Source organism: Balaenoptera ricei, chromosome 19 (assembly GCF_028023285.1).
Source record: "Balaenoptera ricei isolate mBalRic1 chromosome 19, mBalRic1.hap2, whole genome shotgun sequence".
NCBI lineage: Eukaryota > Metazoa > Chordata > Mammalia > Artiodactyla > Balaenopteridae > Balaenoptera > Balaenoptera ricei.
The window spans coordinates 56508715-56524711 of record NC_082657.1 but is presented as its reverse complement, the minus strand read 5'-3'; positions in this window follow the sequence as shown (position 1 = coordinate 56524711).

Sequence of the window (15997 nt, the reverse complement as noted above, 5' to 3'; positions counted from 1 at the left end):
TTTTCTCTGTTCTCTTAGACTTTCTTGGAATTAGGGCAAAATGGTGCCGTTAGACTTCTCTTTTTGCAGTGTGGCAGTTCTGGAGCCTAAACGTTGAAAGCACAGCTAGGGCAGACAGAGTTTGGGGAAATCCCAGCTGTGTTAACTCTATGAAAATCTTCCAACTTTATTGTTTTTAAAGAGCTCTTTTCCAAAAGGTTAAATGTTTAGCATTGATAACATTGTGTCTGGCTAGGATTTAAGTCTGAGCAGACTTAGCTTCTCTGTTTGGTTGAAGGTGCCCACCCTGGGTGCCAGTTGTCTCCTGGGCATCAACCTTAGGCCCGCGTGCCTCCTCTTTGCTGGGCACAGGGCCCTTCTTCCCAGACTCATTTCTAGCAGCCATCCTGCCAGTGTTCCTTTTGCCGGGTGTTTCTGAGACCTGTGACAGTCTGGAAGCCAGCCTCCAGCCATGGCCACAGCAGGGCCTTGAACTTCCTGTTGGATAAGGTGTCAGCAGACTGCGAGCCATGAGCTCTTTGTAGTGAACTCTGCCTTCATGTGCAGCAGGAGGCCTTGTTGGGCATCAGTGTTTGGTAGTGATTTCCCAATCACAAGAGGTGTTCAAGAGGCTGGACATTCATTTAGCAAGGGGTTACCCAGGGTAACAGACATTCGATAAAGGCATGGAGGAAGAAGCAGAATTAATTCTGAGGTCCCTTTCAAGACTGAGATTTATGAATATTTATTCAGTCAGCCCTCCCCACTGCCCCCTCCCCCAAGTGTCAGGCAGTACAGGTACAGAAGTGAGACATTTTGTCTTCAGAAGCTTGTAGTAAACTGACAAGTTGACTCTTACAGTAGTGTAGTAAGTACCATGATTAAGTAGGTGTCATGGAAAACATAGGGCATCCATGCCCAGCCTTCAGGAGGAAGGAGCCATTCCAGGAAAGCTCCTTAGCAAAGGTGACCTTTGGCAAACAGAGTGAAAATGGAACTTTCTCAGGAACTTAAGGTTGTTTAGCCTGACTGGGATATGAGAACTACTGGTGGAAGAAGATCCCAAACAGCTTTGAATTCTGTTGCAATTTTATCTTCAGTGGTATGATAACCAGTTGGGGAATTAGAAATGGTGACTAGGGATTTGTGGAGGGGCCTTAGTTGGAAGGATGATGTGTTTCAATTTGTATTTTAATAATATTTTTCTGGTTATAGTTTGGGGGATAAATTGGAAGAGATGGGAGATTACACCCAGGGAGACCAATTTGGTTTTTGCCCCAACATAAATGAGAAATTAGGGCCTGAGTTAAAGAAGTGGCTTGGGGATCAAGAAGAGGGACTAGATTTGAGGGGAATTTGGACCTAGAGTCAGCATGACTGACTAGGTGGAGGGTTTAAGAAGAGTCCAGGGGGTCTCAGGCTTTTGATTGGTGTTTTCATGCTGATGGTCCCTGCCCTGAGCTGGAGGGAGTACAGCAGAGGTGTGGTGAAGTGTTGAGTTTGCAGTGTGTGGGGAAGATCCGGATGGAGATGGCTTTTAGACTTTTGAGTGTTCAAACCTGGAGCTTATTAGAGTCACTGGGGCCAGAGCAGATTTGAGAGAGGGCAGCATGCAGATGGCAGCTAATGCCCCATGGGCCCATGTTGACAGTGGACTCTGAGTGGTGTTTTATAGACCAGAATGAAACTTTGGGGTCACTTAACTTAAAAAAAATTGTGTAAGTTCATTTTTTGTGGAACATTCAAACAATTTATGTCTTACAGAGTAAAAATTTGATACCCTTTATACCCCTATATTACTTGACTCCCCAGAGGTATCTGTAGTTGACAGTTGGGTGGGTCTTACGCATTTCAGGACAGGAGAAGGAGCCCTGTGTACAGAGAAGGAGCAGGCATAGAGGTAGGAGGCAAACCACAGGGAAGGGTGCCTCAGATTGCCAGGTAGTTATGGAGGAGTGAGTTTCACTGGGTCAAAGTAAGGGCTGAGGTACCCGTTGATTTGGTTCCTCTGTCATGTGTGACCTTAGAATGGTGTGGTGTGGGGTGTAGAGAAGTGGGTGGAAGCCCGGGTGGAGCTGGAGGATTTAAGCACCTTTGAAAAGGCTTGGCTCTGAAGGGAAGGGCAGTGGAGAGTTGAGAGGGAGAGTTGAGAGACAGTCTTCTTTTTTTTTTTTTTTTTTTAAATTAATTAATTTATTTATTTTTGGTTGCATTGGGTCTTCGTTGCTGCATACGGGCTTTCTCTAGTTGTGGCGAGCGGGGGCTACTCTTTGTTGCGGTGCACGGGCTTCTCATTGTGGTGGCTTCTCTTGTCGCGGAGCACGGGCTCTAGGCGTGCGGGCTTCAGTAGTTGTGGCACGCGGGCTCAGTAGTTGTGGCACGCGGGCTCAGTAGTTGTGGCTCGCGGGCTGTAGAGCGCAGGCTCAGTAGTTGTGGCGCACGGGCTCAGTTGCTCCGCGGCATGTGGGATCTTCCTGGACCAGGACTCGAACCCATGTCCCCTGCATTGGCAGGCGGATTCTTAACCACTGAGCCACCAGGGAAGCCCTCCTTTGCTTATTTAAACAACCCATCAAGTTTTTTATTTCAATGACTGATTTTCCCTTTCTAGAAGTTCTATTTGGTACATTTTCAAAATTTACCCATTCTATTTTCATAAAGATATTTCATAAGTTTTCAATTCTTTATTTTTTTTAAAGATAGTTTCCTTTTTAATAGTTTTTGTCCAATAGTTCTATTACTTGAAGTTTTTGATATGTTACTTCTGTTTGTTTGCTGTCTTTTCCTCATAGTTGATTGTTTCCTTGTGTGTTTTTAATTCCTTTATTGTTAGCATATCTTTAGCAGGGTTTATTTAATTGGACTTTGTACAGTGTAACTTGAGGGTGTATCTCTACTGTATTTGCCTCTACTAGGCACCACAGAGGTATTACTGACTCAGAGCCACCTTTTATGCTAATTTTGCTGGTTGGGAATTCCTGGATCACTTGAGTAGTGAAAATTGCTCACGTTTTGGTGAGGGAAGGCTGAAGGTTATGAATTCTAGGTGAAAATTTTTTATCTGCTCAGAGCCCAAGCTGAGTCTTGGCTTTACTCTTGTCTCCCTATGCTGGTGAGTGGATGTTTTCTAGTTTCCTTTTCTTAGAGGGGGTACCCTTTGGTGGTCCTGGCACTATGTGGTATTCTTACTTGCTACACCACTCCTCATACAGACCCAGTGTCTTCCATCTTTTTTCAGTGTGTGAATGAAAACCTATTTCTAGGTTACTGGAACTGGTCCAGGATGCACAGCATCTCCTGATGCTCGTACCTTTCTGGTTTAACAGTGCTTTCAACCCTCAAGGATTTTCTTTACTTTATTGTGAGCTCAACTGTACCTTAAAGAACTCATTTGAAATATGTGCTCTAGTATTTTAAAATAGCTTTTTAGTAGGAAGGTGTTCAGATGATCTAATCATCCATATTACCAGAAACAGATGTCCCATGCATAAAATTTTAACTTGCTCACTAGGAATGGTTGTATTTTAAACAGTTAAAGGAATAATTTCTCATTCCTAGAGGGTGAGTGGAGAGTGAAAGGGGTTGGAAGGAAAGGGGAGATGAGAAGGGCATGGCAAAGAGAGGAGTTGTTAGAGAGCGAGCGTTCTTTTCCAGGTGTCTTCATCGATGTTTGGACTCTTGCTACTTAACTGGTCCATGGGTCGGCAGTTTCAGCGTCACCTGGGAGGTTTGTTAGAAATGCAGAGTCGTAGACCCCATTCTAGACCTACCGACTGAGAATCCTTTTTTTTTTTTTTTTTGGCCTCGCCGAGCGATATGATCTTCGTTCCCTGACCAGGGATCTAACCCGTGTCCCCTTCAGGGAAGCGTGGAGTCCTAACCACTGGATCACCAGGAAATTCCTGAGAGTCTGCATTTTAATAAAATGCCCAGGAGATTTGTATGCACATGAAAATTTGACTTAGACTATTCCTGATCTAACTACTTCCTTAAAATGACTACTTCTTTGAAGTTAAAAACCTTCCTCCACTCTTTTTTTTTTTTTTAATTATATTTTTATTTTTGGCTGTGTTGGGTCTTCGTTGCTGCGCACAGGCTTCCTCTGGTTGTGTTGAGCGGGGGCTGCTCTTCGTTGCAGTGCGTGGGCTTCTGATTGTGGTGGCTTCTCTTTGTTGCAGAGCACGGACTCTAGGTGTGTGGGCTTCAGTAGTTGTGGCATGTGGGCTCTGTAGTTCTGGCTCGTGGGCTCTAGAGCACAGGCTCAGTAGTTGTGGCGCACGGGCTTAGTTGCTCCGCGGCATGTGGGGTCCTCCCGGACCAGGGCTCGAACCTGTGTCCCCTGCATTGGCAGGTGGATTCTTAACCACTGCACCACCGGGGAAGTCCCTTTCCTCCACTCTTGTCACTACTTCTCTGGCTTTGTCCTTTTTCTGCAGTTAATTTTTAAGTATTTTTAAGCACTTTCCTGAAATGGCTTTTGTATTGAGGTTTTTGAGAACATTCCTGTTGGTGATATATTATACTGAGGAAGTGTTAATGTGACAGATTGTCATATTGAATATGACAGCAAAATCTTACTTAACTCTGGAGCAAAGCCATTATGAAATTCTCAGGGTATTTGCTTTCTACTCAACACTGCAGGGTCGAGGACTGAGAAAGTGGAACATTCAGTATAGAGAGCTTTAGACCTGGCTATTTTTCACTGGAGTGTTTGCCCTTTACATGGAGGATTCATATTTGCCAATATCCCAACAGTGCCCAAGGGCTCCCTTTTCTCCACATGCTCACCAACACTTATTATCTCCTGTCTTTTTGATGCCATTCTTACAGATGTGAGGTGATATCTTACTGTGGTTTTTTTGATTTGCATTTCTCTGATGATTACTGATGTTGAGCATCTTTTCAGGTACTTGTTGGCCATCCATATGTCTTCTTTGGAAAAATGCCTATTCATTTCCCTTGCCCATTTTTAAGTTGGTTGTTTTTTTAGCTCTTGAGTTGTAGGAGTTTCTTATGTATTGTGGATATTAACTTCTTATCAGATATATGGTTTGCAAATTTTTTTTCCATTCTGATTGCCTTTTCATTTTGTTGATTGTTTCTTTTGCTGTGCAGAGATTTGTAGTTCGATATAGTCCCACTTGTTTATTTTTGCTTTTGCTGCTTATGCTTTTGGTGCCATATGCAAAAAACTGTTGCCAAGACCAGTGCCAAGGAGCTTTTTTCTTATTTTTTTTTCCCTAGGAGCTTTACAGTTTCAGGTCTTATGTTTAAGGTTTTAATCCATTTTGAGTGCATTTTTATGAGTGGTGTAAGATTAAGAGACTTAAGAAACATAAGAACCAAATGTATGAATCATGTTTGGATTCTGATGGGAACAAGCCAACTGAAAAAACATTTTGGGGGACAGTTGGAGAAATTTGAGTATGATTGGGTTTCAGATGATGTTAAGAGATTACTGTAATTTTGTTAAGTGTGATAGTGACATTGTGATTACGTTTAAAAAGGTGTCTTTTTCAGTTAAATATGCATTATGGAATTATTCACAGGGGGAGTGATAAGATATGTGGGATTTACTTTAAAATACCAGCAAACAAAGTGAGTGTGGGGTTATTAGATGAAACAAGACTGGCCATGAGTGTATAACTGTTGAAATTGAATGGTAGATTCATAAGGGTGTATTATACTTTTCTCTCTTCTTTAATGAATGCTTGAAAATTTCCATAATAAAAAAAAATTCTTAAGAGCCCTAGATGTTTAGAGTCAAGAAGCAATTTCATCTAGAAATATGATTTGTCATAAATACATATTTTTCTGAGGAAAGGAGTCAGTACTGTTGGTTCTTTTTTTCCTAAATACTTAAGATTTATTTTGAATTTTTTGACTCTGAAGGGTTCTGGGTTTTTCTGCTGAAGACAAAGGGCAGCCTTTCAAAAAAGACAGATGTTGACTGTGGAAATGCTAGGAGTGGAATAGAAATGTGTTCAAAATATGATATATATGTGCCCACACAGAAACCTACTCATAACTATTTTGAAGGCTTTTTTTTCCCCCCAGGGCCTTATTTTCCATGACAAATTCCCATAAATCCAAAATGTCTAATTCAGACTTTGCTGAGAGTCAGAACACTGCCATGATCAGGAGTTCGGAGTCAGACAGACCTATATTCCAGTCCCAGCTCTGTCGCCTCTGAGCTGCAGTGCTGGAGCGCAAATTTAAATTCTCTGAACCTCGGTTTCTTCAACTGTGAAGTGAGACTGTTATACTACATACCTCATAGAATTGTGGTGAGGATCAAATGATCATGTTTCCCATGTGGTGATCTTGGAATACTGTGAGTATCCCTGGAATCCTAGCTTGTATGTATGTGTTAGAAAACTAGAAACTTAAGCACACAGCCTTATGGAGACAGATGCCTCTTGTCTGTCTTTATAACCCCATCTCAACTGCGATACATAACTTCCTGTGTCAGTGTAAGGAATTCACTCCTCTGAAGTGAATTTGTACCTCTGTTTTTGGAGTTGACCACTCAGAAGTGCAATTCCATATATTTGTCTTATTTTCCTTTGGACTTGATTTGTCTTCTCAACTTTCCCCAGGGGAAGAGAGTGAGATGTGAAAACCAGGCTTAAGGACCATTTGATTAACTGAGGAGAGCACTGCTAGATATCACCCGGGCTACAGAGGTTAGCAAGACCCCCACCTGTGTCCTCAAGAAGGCCTGGGACATATCTCTGTGTGTTCAGGGAAGAAGGAAGAAGGAGGTGGTGGTGTGAAAGGCAAGTTTCAGCGTCAGAATTTTTCACTGGAATCTTGGCTTCCTTGCATATCTTTGGCAAGTTATCTCTCCTTATGCCATAGAACCCCAATTTCGCGGTTATAAAATGGAGTTTGCTGCTTCACCAGTTGTTGGGTGGATCAAAGGAGACTCTGGCATTGCTTTTGAACTATGCAGGGCCATGCAAATATTCGTTGATATTTTCTAGAGAGAGTGTGTCAGACTTCTCTTGGCATCCCAACAGGCATCAGAACAAGCAGGGAGTGGCCCCTGAATGCTCTGTAGACTCTCCTGGAGCATGAGCTGGGTTTAGGGATGCTCTGAAGGAGAGTCTAGCCCCCACTGTCTTATACTCGGCCTCCCTGTGCTGCTCCTGGGCCCAGACAAGGGAGTTTCCCAGGATGTGGTCCTTGGCCCATATTGCAATGTCCCTCAGAGCATGCAGGAAAGCCCTACTCAGCAAGGAGAAGGTATGAGCAGTCACAGCCCCTAGGGTCACTCTGCACCTTCATACCAATCCTTATGGGATCCCCAGGGCATGCCGGCCAGTGTACAAGGTGTTGGGAACATAGCATGAACCAACAGACATGGTGCTTATAAGTTCAGTGAGTGGTCCACTGGGTGTTCCATGTGTCCGGCCCAGCATTGTCCAGTAGAATTTCCGATAATAATGGAAATATTTATGTAACATCCGTGCTGTGCAACTCAGTAGCCTGTAGCCACATGTGAGTGTAGGACTCTTGAAATGTGGCTTGTGTGATTGAGGGACTGAATTTTAAATTTCATTTACTTTTTTTTTTTTTTTTTTTTTAATTTACTTATTTATTTATTTATTTTTGGCTGTGTTGGGTCTTCGTTTCTGTGCGAGGGCTTTCTCTAGTTGTGGTGAGCGGGGGCCACTCTTCATCGCGGTGCGCGGGCCTCTCACTATCGTGGCCTCTCTTGTTGGGAGCACAGGCTCCAGACGCGCAGGCTCAGCAGTTGTGGCTCACGGGCCCAGTTGCTCCGTGGCATGTGGGATCTTCCCAGACCAGGGCTCGAACCCGTGTCCGCTGCATTGGCAGGCAGACTCTCAACCACTGCACCACCAGGGAAGCCCTCATTTACTTTTAATTAAATTTAAACAACCACATGTGGCCAGTGGCTACCATATTGGACAGTATTGTACAGCGCTGGAAACATTCTGAGAAAATTAGAAGGGTACCCATGCAGGCCAAAGGCTTGACCTCCCTTCGTAAGAAAGAGCTGTGAGACTCAGAAGACCTGGTTTTAGCTCTGCCTCCCACTTATGTGTGGTTTTTGTCATGGTACTTGGCCTCCTCTCCGTTGAGTCTCCTGATCTGTAAAACAGGAACAGAGGGATTGGGTTAAATTCTTTCCAGTGCTACATTCTTGACTCTCTTACGATCGGCCTTTTATTTGCATGGTGTATTAGTGTGCTATGGCCTCTGTAACCAAATGCCATGGAGACAGTGGCCTAAAACAACAGAAGTTTATTTTCTTAGTTTTGGAGGCCAGAATTCCAAAATCGGTTTTATTGTGTCCAAATCATGGTGTTGACAGCACTGTGTTCCCACTGAAGGCTCCAGGGGAAAAATCAGCTTCTGGTGGCTGCTGACACTCCTTGGCTGGTGGCTGCATCACTCCAATCTCTACCTCCGTGGCCACAGGTTCTAATCTTCTGTGTTTGATCTCCCTCTGCCTCCTTATAAGGACACTTGTGATGGCATTTAGGGCCTACCAGGTAATCCAGGATAATCTCCCCATCTCAAGATCTTTAATCACATCTCAAAGACCCTTTGCCATGTAAGGTAACATTTACAGGTTCCAGGTATTAGGACCCGATGTCTTTGGGGGCCATTATTCAGCCTCCTACACACAGTAATATTTAATGATGTGGGTCTGCTTCAAATCAAATACCGTGGCCGTGTAACTGGATGTGTGAAAGTTGCCGCCTGCCCACATGCTCTCCTGGGGAGAATTGTCTCAGCTTTCTGAATAGGGACTTGAGTTTGATATAAAATACCCTTTCCTGCTCCTACCTTGATTTATTTATGCCAGAGCATCTTTACCAAAAGATTGATTAACTCATGAATATGCCCCAATTCATATACTTCCAATATTGAAATATTCCCCATATCACCAGCACTCTCCAAAATGTGTGGAAGGGGGCTTTGACTGGGATTTGAGTCAGGAAACCAAACTGTATTGCATGGGAGTGAAAGGAGACAGCATTTGTTGGATCAGCTGGGTAAGTGATGTTTCTCTAGTGGCATACTCATAAATTTGAAAATATAAAGGATTGGCCCCGACACAGCCCGAGAACAGCTTGTAACTGATTTGGAATGTCATGTTTTACTGTTACTTAATCAAATCTGAGAGCAGTGGTTGGGGAAGTGGGTTCTGTAAATATTGCTCTGAAGCTTTCACATTTCAACAGAGAACAGATGCCAAGTGTTTTCATTATTATCGATGTTCGAAGTTATTGGAAACAACCACAGATATACTCCTTGGAATAGCAAAATGCCAGCAATTGCCTGGGGTGGGGAAAAGGTGGGGGAAGAACAATGAATTTGTAAAGTTTGAATGAAGAATAAGTTGGCTTCATTTTTTTTTGGCAAAAGAGGCCTAAAAGTGAAATATTTATCATCACAGAGATAAACACAATTATCATTTAACATGAGTCACAACCTTGTGTTGTTCAACAGGAGACGAAATGACTTAGAGGCGGAATAAAATTACTTCATTTGTGTCTCTTAAGAACACAGAGTTCTGTTGGTCTGCTTAAGTGCTTGGGTTAAATAAGCGGAGAAGTATCTCTTCTGTTCCCCCAGGTGATCAGTGGCTTTGTTACTGGCCATTCATCTGAGGTTGCTTTTCAAATAATTAATAAGATGGTGATGTTGATGATGGCAATAATAATAATAATAATGTGTTTCTTAAGTGCCAGACACTGTGCTTTACTTGCATGATCTCATTTAATCCTCACGTTGCCCTATAGGATAAGTATCCTTATCCCCATTTCATAGATGAGGATAATAAGGCTTGGAGAAGTTTGGTATTTCTCAGCTACTAGGCATCACGGCTGAGGTTTGAGCCCAGCTCTTAGTCACTTGCCCTCTCCTCTCTGATGAGATGGGCTTGGGAATTCCCTTCACTTTCTCTCAAAAGCCCATGGAACTAACCTGGCAAATTTTGCCCTGCGCTGTTCATTCATGGTCACTGTCATTGGCATGGCATTGGGGGGTGTGGATTACTGTGCATAAGGTTTTAGCTGCTTTGTAAAGTCTGAGCATTTATCCTTTTTTTTTTTCTTCTGTGACTGATTCTCTTCACCCATGCCCACCCCCCCACCAACCAACACATTTCTAAATGGGAGAGGAGACAGGATTCAATAGCTTCCAGGGATAGAGAACAAAGTCTTTTCCCCACATCGAAAGAAAATCTCACTGACTTCCTGACAGGGAGGATATTTTCCCTTCAGATTCCTGTCTGTTTCTGACTGATGAGTTAACACCCTGGTTTTCAAAGTGTACTCGTAGCAAGCCCTGGAGTTCTGTGGGCTGGTGCCGTAGAATACTGTGTTCACACATGCCTTCTTTCACTTAGCAGGTATTTATGGGGCTCCCACTATGCCAGGCCCTGGGCCAGGTGTTGGGGACACACTTGTCCTCAGCCTCCCAGAGCCTGCAGAGTTTTCAACGAGAGCGCTATGGGCATTTTAGGCCAGATAGTTCCTCACTGCGGGTCTGTGCTGCTCATTGCAGGCCGTTCAGCATCCCTGGACCTGACCCACTAAATTCCCAAGCAGGGAGACAGCTAAAAATGCCACTGCACGTTTCCATATGCCTGCAGAGGGCGCCGCTGCCCCGGTTGAGAACCACGGCAGGGAAGACGGATTTGGAACGAACAGAAAAATCTGGATGCACGTCTTGGGTGTGGTGCACACTTGTCTTTGCCAGGATGGTTGCCTTCCTCCTCTTCCTCATCCCCCTCTCCACGTGCTCTCACCCACCTCCCTGCTCCCCATCTCCACCAAAGGGTAAACCCGATGGACCTGAATGGCTGAGCCTGAGCCAGAGGCAGAGGGAGACCCTGGCCAGGAGGCGTAATGAGGGGCTAAGTGACCCTGAGCACTGTGGGGGAAGGAGGGGGGGAGGACTCCTGATAAGACTTATTGGCAACCTGAGGGCACAGGTAAAGGCATCCTTTTCCCATCCTCCAGATCCCGTGTGCACGCTGATTCAGCCCACAGCAAGATTTCCCCAGTCACCAGTCTGTACCCTCCCACCTTCCCTCCTTACTGTTAACAACACAGCAAAGGATTTACACAGAGAAGAAGAGTGAGGCCAGGACCCTGCACTCAAAAAGCTCAGCATCTGGCCCAACTCTCGAGACCTCATGAAACTTAACAAGTGCTGAGCGTCGTCTGGTGTCTGGGAGTGAATGAAGTAAACACATTCTTGGCCTATGTGGAGTTTGGAGACTAGCAAGAGCGACAGACCATTTAAAGATGATTTACAAGACCAACCCATTTCAAAGTGGGACTCGGCATGTCGTTGGCAAGAGTGTGGAGGGGCAGAATCCTCACGCACAGCTGGTGGAGATATAACTTGGTACAGCCTCTACCGAGAACAATGAAAGCTAAAGATGCACATACCTTATGACTCAATGATGCCAATCTTACTCATATACCCAAAAGAAACTCTCCTAGGAATATACAGAGTCACGTGCTGCTGAGCATGTTCACAGCAGCTTTCTTTGCAGCAGTTGAAGAAAAAAAAAGCGTCATCCTAAATGGTGAACAGGAGAATGAATGAATACGTTCATATGTTGGAATGCATCTGTGAAAATGTGTGAACTGAAACTTCACATATGCCTGTGGACATGTCTCACTAATCGGATCATGAACAATAAAAGCAAGTTGCAGAATAGCATGTACAGTATGATCCCATTTGTATTAAGTTTAAAAACACACAAAAGAATGCAACATATTGGTTCGGCGTACAAGCATATATAATAAAAATAGAATGAAATACACAGGAATGATAAGCCCTAAATTTAAATTAGGCAACTTTAAGGAGGAAGAAGGGAGTGTAATTGTTCACGGGACTGCAGGAATCTTCAGCCATGGCTGTAGTTTATATTTTAAGGTGGGTGGGATGGTGGGCACATTGGTATTGTTGCATTATCATTTATATTCAATGCCCACCCATCGTGTGTTCCCCTCTGTCCTTCCTGACAGAACCTCCATTTTGTTTAGGGATCCACCCTCCCTTCATGCATCCTATTGGGGCCTCGGGGAAGCTGACCCACCCTTAGGTTTGGGGTGCATGGACTCATTAGTTTAAGGACCCATCACTCTTACCAGCAGTTGGTTCAGAAAAGGGCATGTGGTCCAATTGTGTTCAATTAAACTTGGCAAGGTTTGCTGAAGTCTTCAGGGAAGCACCTTTTCTAAGGAGAGAGCTACAGGAAGCCTCTCTCTGTCTCTGTCTCCCACTCTCTGGCTCTCTTCCTGGCCCCCAAAGAGGAAGCATGTAGCTCTGCTTGCCAACAGTGAGGGGAACAGCCTTAAAAAGTAAGCAACACTGTATATGGCAGAGTGGAGAGATGATTAAATCCGTTGACGGTATCACGCTGGCTCTGAAGCCTGCCCCACTTTTGCTTTTCCAGAAGGGGAGCCAGTAAATGTTCTTGAGGTTTGAGATACTTTGGTCTGGGCTTTCCACTGTCTTGCCGCCAAAAGCATTCTCTCTGTACCACATAGGTTGTGGAAGCACATAGCAATTGTTTCTTAATTTACTCAATTTTAAGCTTTTCCCATATTTGTACTATAAACATTTGTAGTAGTAACAAGGGTTAGCCATTGAGGAAACCCATGAACAAGAAGGAAAGCAAATATTAATCGAAAAGATCTTGAAGACTCTAGTGTGGTCGTCCTTTTCTGAGAACGTGTGTTAGTTTCCCATGTCTGCTGTAACAAATTACTGCAAAGCAGGTGTCTTAAAACAACAGAATTTATTCTCTCACAGTTTTGGGGTCCAGAAATCTGAAATAAAAATATTGACAGGGCTGCACTTCCTCCAAAGGCTCTGGGGGGGGGGGGGATTCTGTTTCTTGACTCTTCCAGCTTCTGGTGGCTGTTGGCATCATTCCAGTACCTACCTCCACCTTCACATAGTCTCCTCCTTGTGTCTCTGTGTCTCTCCACTTCTGTTTCTTATAAGGACACTTGCCACTGGATTTAGGACCACCTGGATACTCAGGATGGTCTTATCTCAAGATCTTTAGGCAAATTACATCTGCAAAGACAAATTTCCCAAATAAGGTCATACTCGCAGGTTTGGGGAGTTAGGGCATAGATAGAGCTTTTTTTTTTTGGTGCCAATATTCGACCCACTACAATGTAGTTGCTCTTTGTTGTGATTTTACAGTGCAAACAGGTAACACGGTTTTATTTTCAACCTAAAAAGTGGTACCTGATTCATAAAAATAGGAATAAATAGGTCAGTATTTACTTGTGTTCCACAGAAAGCATTAAATTTTCTCTTATCCAAGTTGGATAACTGCTTAGTTAACATTTGAGAGTTTTGGTTTTTTTTTTTTCTTCTAGATTTTAACAGAGGAAATGAAGTTGTGTGATGTAAATGTTGGACAACATGTTCTTGACAGTGTAAGTTCCTGGCTCCCTGGGAGACAGATGGTTGTTCAGCCTCAGATACGTCCCAGGACAAATTAGACAAAGAGGCCCAGCATCACATACAGGTTAGCCAGAAAGGAAAAGTATGAATAAAATCATCAGAGAGCAGATGAGTGTGAGAAGGGAAAAACTCAAAACACGTTTTGAGGCCATTTGGTCTCCTCTGAGAGGTGGTAGATAGATCCCAGAAAGACAGCTGTGGACGTTGGAAAGGAAGGAAAGGACTTTTGGACTTGGAATCAGATAGACCTGATTCATGTTGCTGACATGTTTCCATACGATCTTGGGGAAGTAATGTGCTCTCCCTGGATCTGTTTTATCTCCCATAAATCTTAAGAAAATTGCACTTCCCGACACAAGTTTATTTTATAAAATAATGGGGATAATGATGCATACCTCTGAGGGTTGTTAGGAGGATAAACTGATTTGTCCTCTGCAAGAGAACCTTGCCCATAGTGAGGACTCAGGACATGTCTGTTGAATGAGAATCTGAACTAGAAACATCTTCAGTGAGTGGCAGGTTGGGAACACCTACAGCGTGGGCGTGTTACCATAGTTCTTCAGATTCATCAATTTCTACAAGGCTTCAAGTAGAAATAGAAAGGCCGAGGTAAACACACTGGACTTGAGTTTCTAGCCATGTTGGAGTAACTGGTGTGGATTAACCCTCCCCCCACAAACAACTATAAATACACGGGGCTACTTTTGTCAGACAGTGGGCGACAAGTAGAGCAATAACGTGATCCCTGAGAGATGGGAAACTCAAGAGTTGAGTCCTGTAATCATCCAGCACCCTGTCTGGGGACAATATTCTGACTGTGGCATAAAGAATTAGAATTTGAGCAGAGCACAGCTGTTCCACTGACTGAAGGAGGCAGAGATCAGAGTTCAGAGCAAGTGAAGAAGTGGAATCCATGGGGCAGGATGTTACAGAAGAGGGCTCTCTGTACAGGAGGACCCCCTCTCTGGGGGTCCCCTTTGAGTTTGTGGCCTAGAGACACATGTGCAAACAAGACCACCTGAGGCTCACAGAGAAGGGCAGCCGTAGGGTTGAGAGAAGAATATAGGTCCTAGAGGATGAGCAGTGCTGGGGATCATTGGATTTTTGGTGCTGCCACAGTGGAGAGATATCATTAATGGCTTGTGAATATGCTGGCATCCAGCTGAGATGCTGGAAAGGCCACACCTTAGGAGAAAAGTCTGTCTTAGAGCAGGGTTCCCAACCTTGGTATTACTGACATTTCAGACCGGAGGGTTCTTTGTTGTGGGAGCCGTCCTAGGCATCGTAGGATACTGAGCAGCGTCCCTGGGCTCCACCCACTAGATGCCAGGAATGCTCCACCACCTTGAGACAACCAAAAATGTCTCCAGACATTACCAAGTGTCCCCTAGGGGCAGAATCACCCTAGTTGAGAACAGTACCCTAGGGTAAGACCTAATTTGTACCTTCCCTAACAAACCCAAAATAGTATTGTGACAGGATTTGCAGTTGAGGCAGAGTTTGGAAGTTGAGTCCTACCAAGTTGGAGAGGCTGGGCTTCCTGCAGATCCACACTAATATCGTAAAACTAAACCTGCACTCGTTCAAGGTGGCTTGCCAGTAACTGAACAGCGGAACAGTGTGAGCTGGACTTAGTGACTGACTTCTGATGATTGGATTATGGTGGGAGTGCTAGTGAGTGATTTCCAAGGTTGGGTCATAAAAGGCCTTGTGGCTTCCTCCTTGCTCTCTCACCCCGATCACTCACTCTGGGGAAGCCAGCTGCCATGTTGTGAAGACACACAGGCAGCCCTGGGGAGAGCCCTTTAGGCAAGGAGCTGAGGCCTTCTGCCCACAGCCATATGAGAGAGCTATCTGCAAAGACGGCCTTCCAGTCCATCAAGGCTTCAGAGGACTTCAGCCCTGGCTGATATCTTAACAGGACCCTCACTAGAGACCTTGAGCTAGAAGAGCCCAGCTAAGCCTCTCCCAAATTCCTGACCCACAGAAACGGTGAGATGATAAATCTTTATTGTTTTGAGTGGCTAAATTTTGGGATAATTAATTATGCAGCAATAGGTAACTAGTTCAGTCCCTTTCCTTGGTGGATCTCAGTTACCTCTCTCACACTATACAACAGCTCCAAAATCTCTCATCCTGTTTCTCATTTTTCACTCTTTTCAAAATTTTAACAAATACACTTAATTGTTCAGGACCAATTCTTCCCTTCTCTCTCTCTCTCCCTCTATTCTTCTCTCTCTCTCCGTCCCTCCCTCTCTCCCTCTGTCTGTTTTTCTGTCTCTCTTTCTTCTTCTTTTTTAAAAAATATTTATTTACTTATTTTTATTTGGTTGCGCCAGGTCTTAGTTGTGGCTTGCCAGCTCCTTAGTTGCGGCACGTGGGCTCCTTAGTTGTGGCACGCAAACTCTTAGCTGTGGCATGCATGTGGGATCTAGTTCCCTGACCAGGGATTGAACCTGGGCCCCCTGCTTTGGGAGCGTGGAGTCTTAACCACTGCACCACCAGGGAAGTCCCTCTCTTTCTTCATAATTGTTTG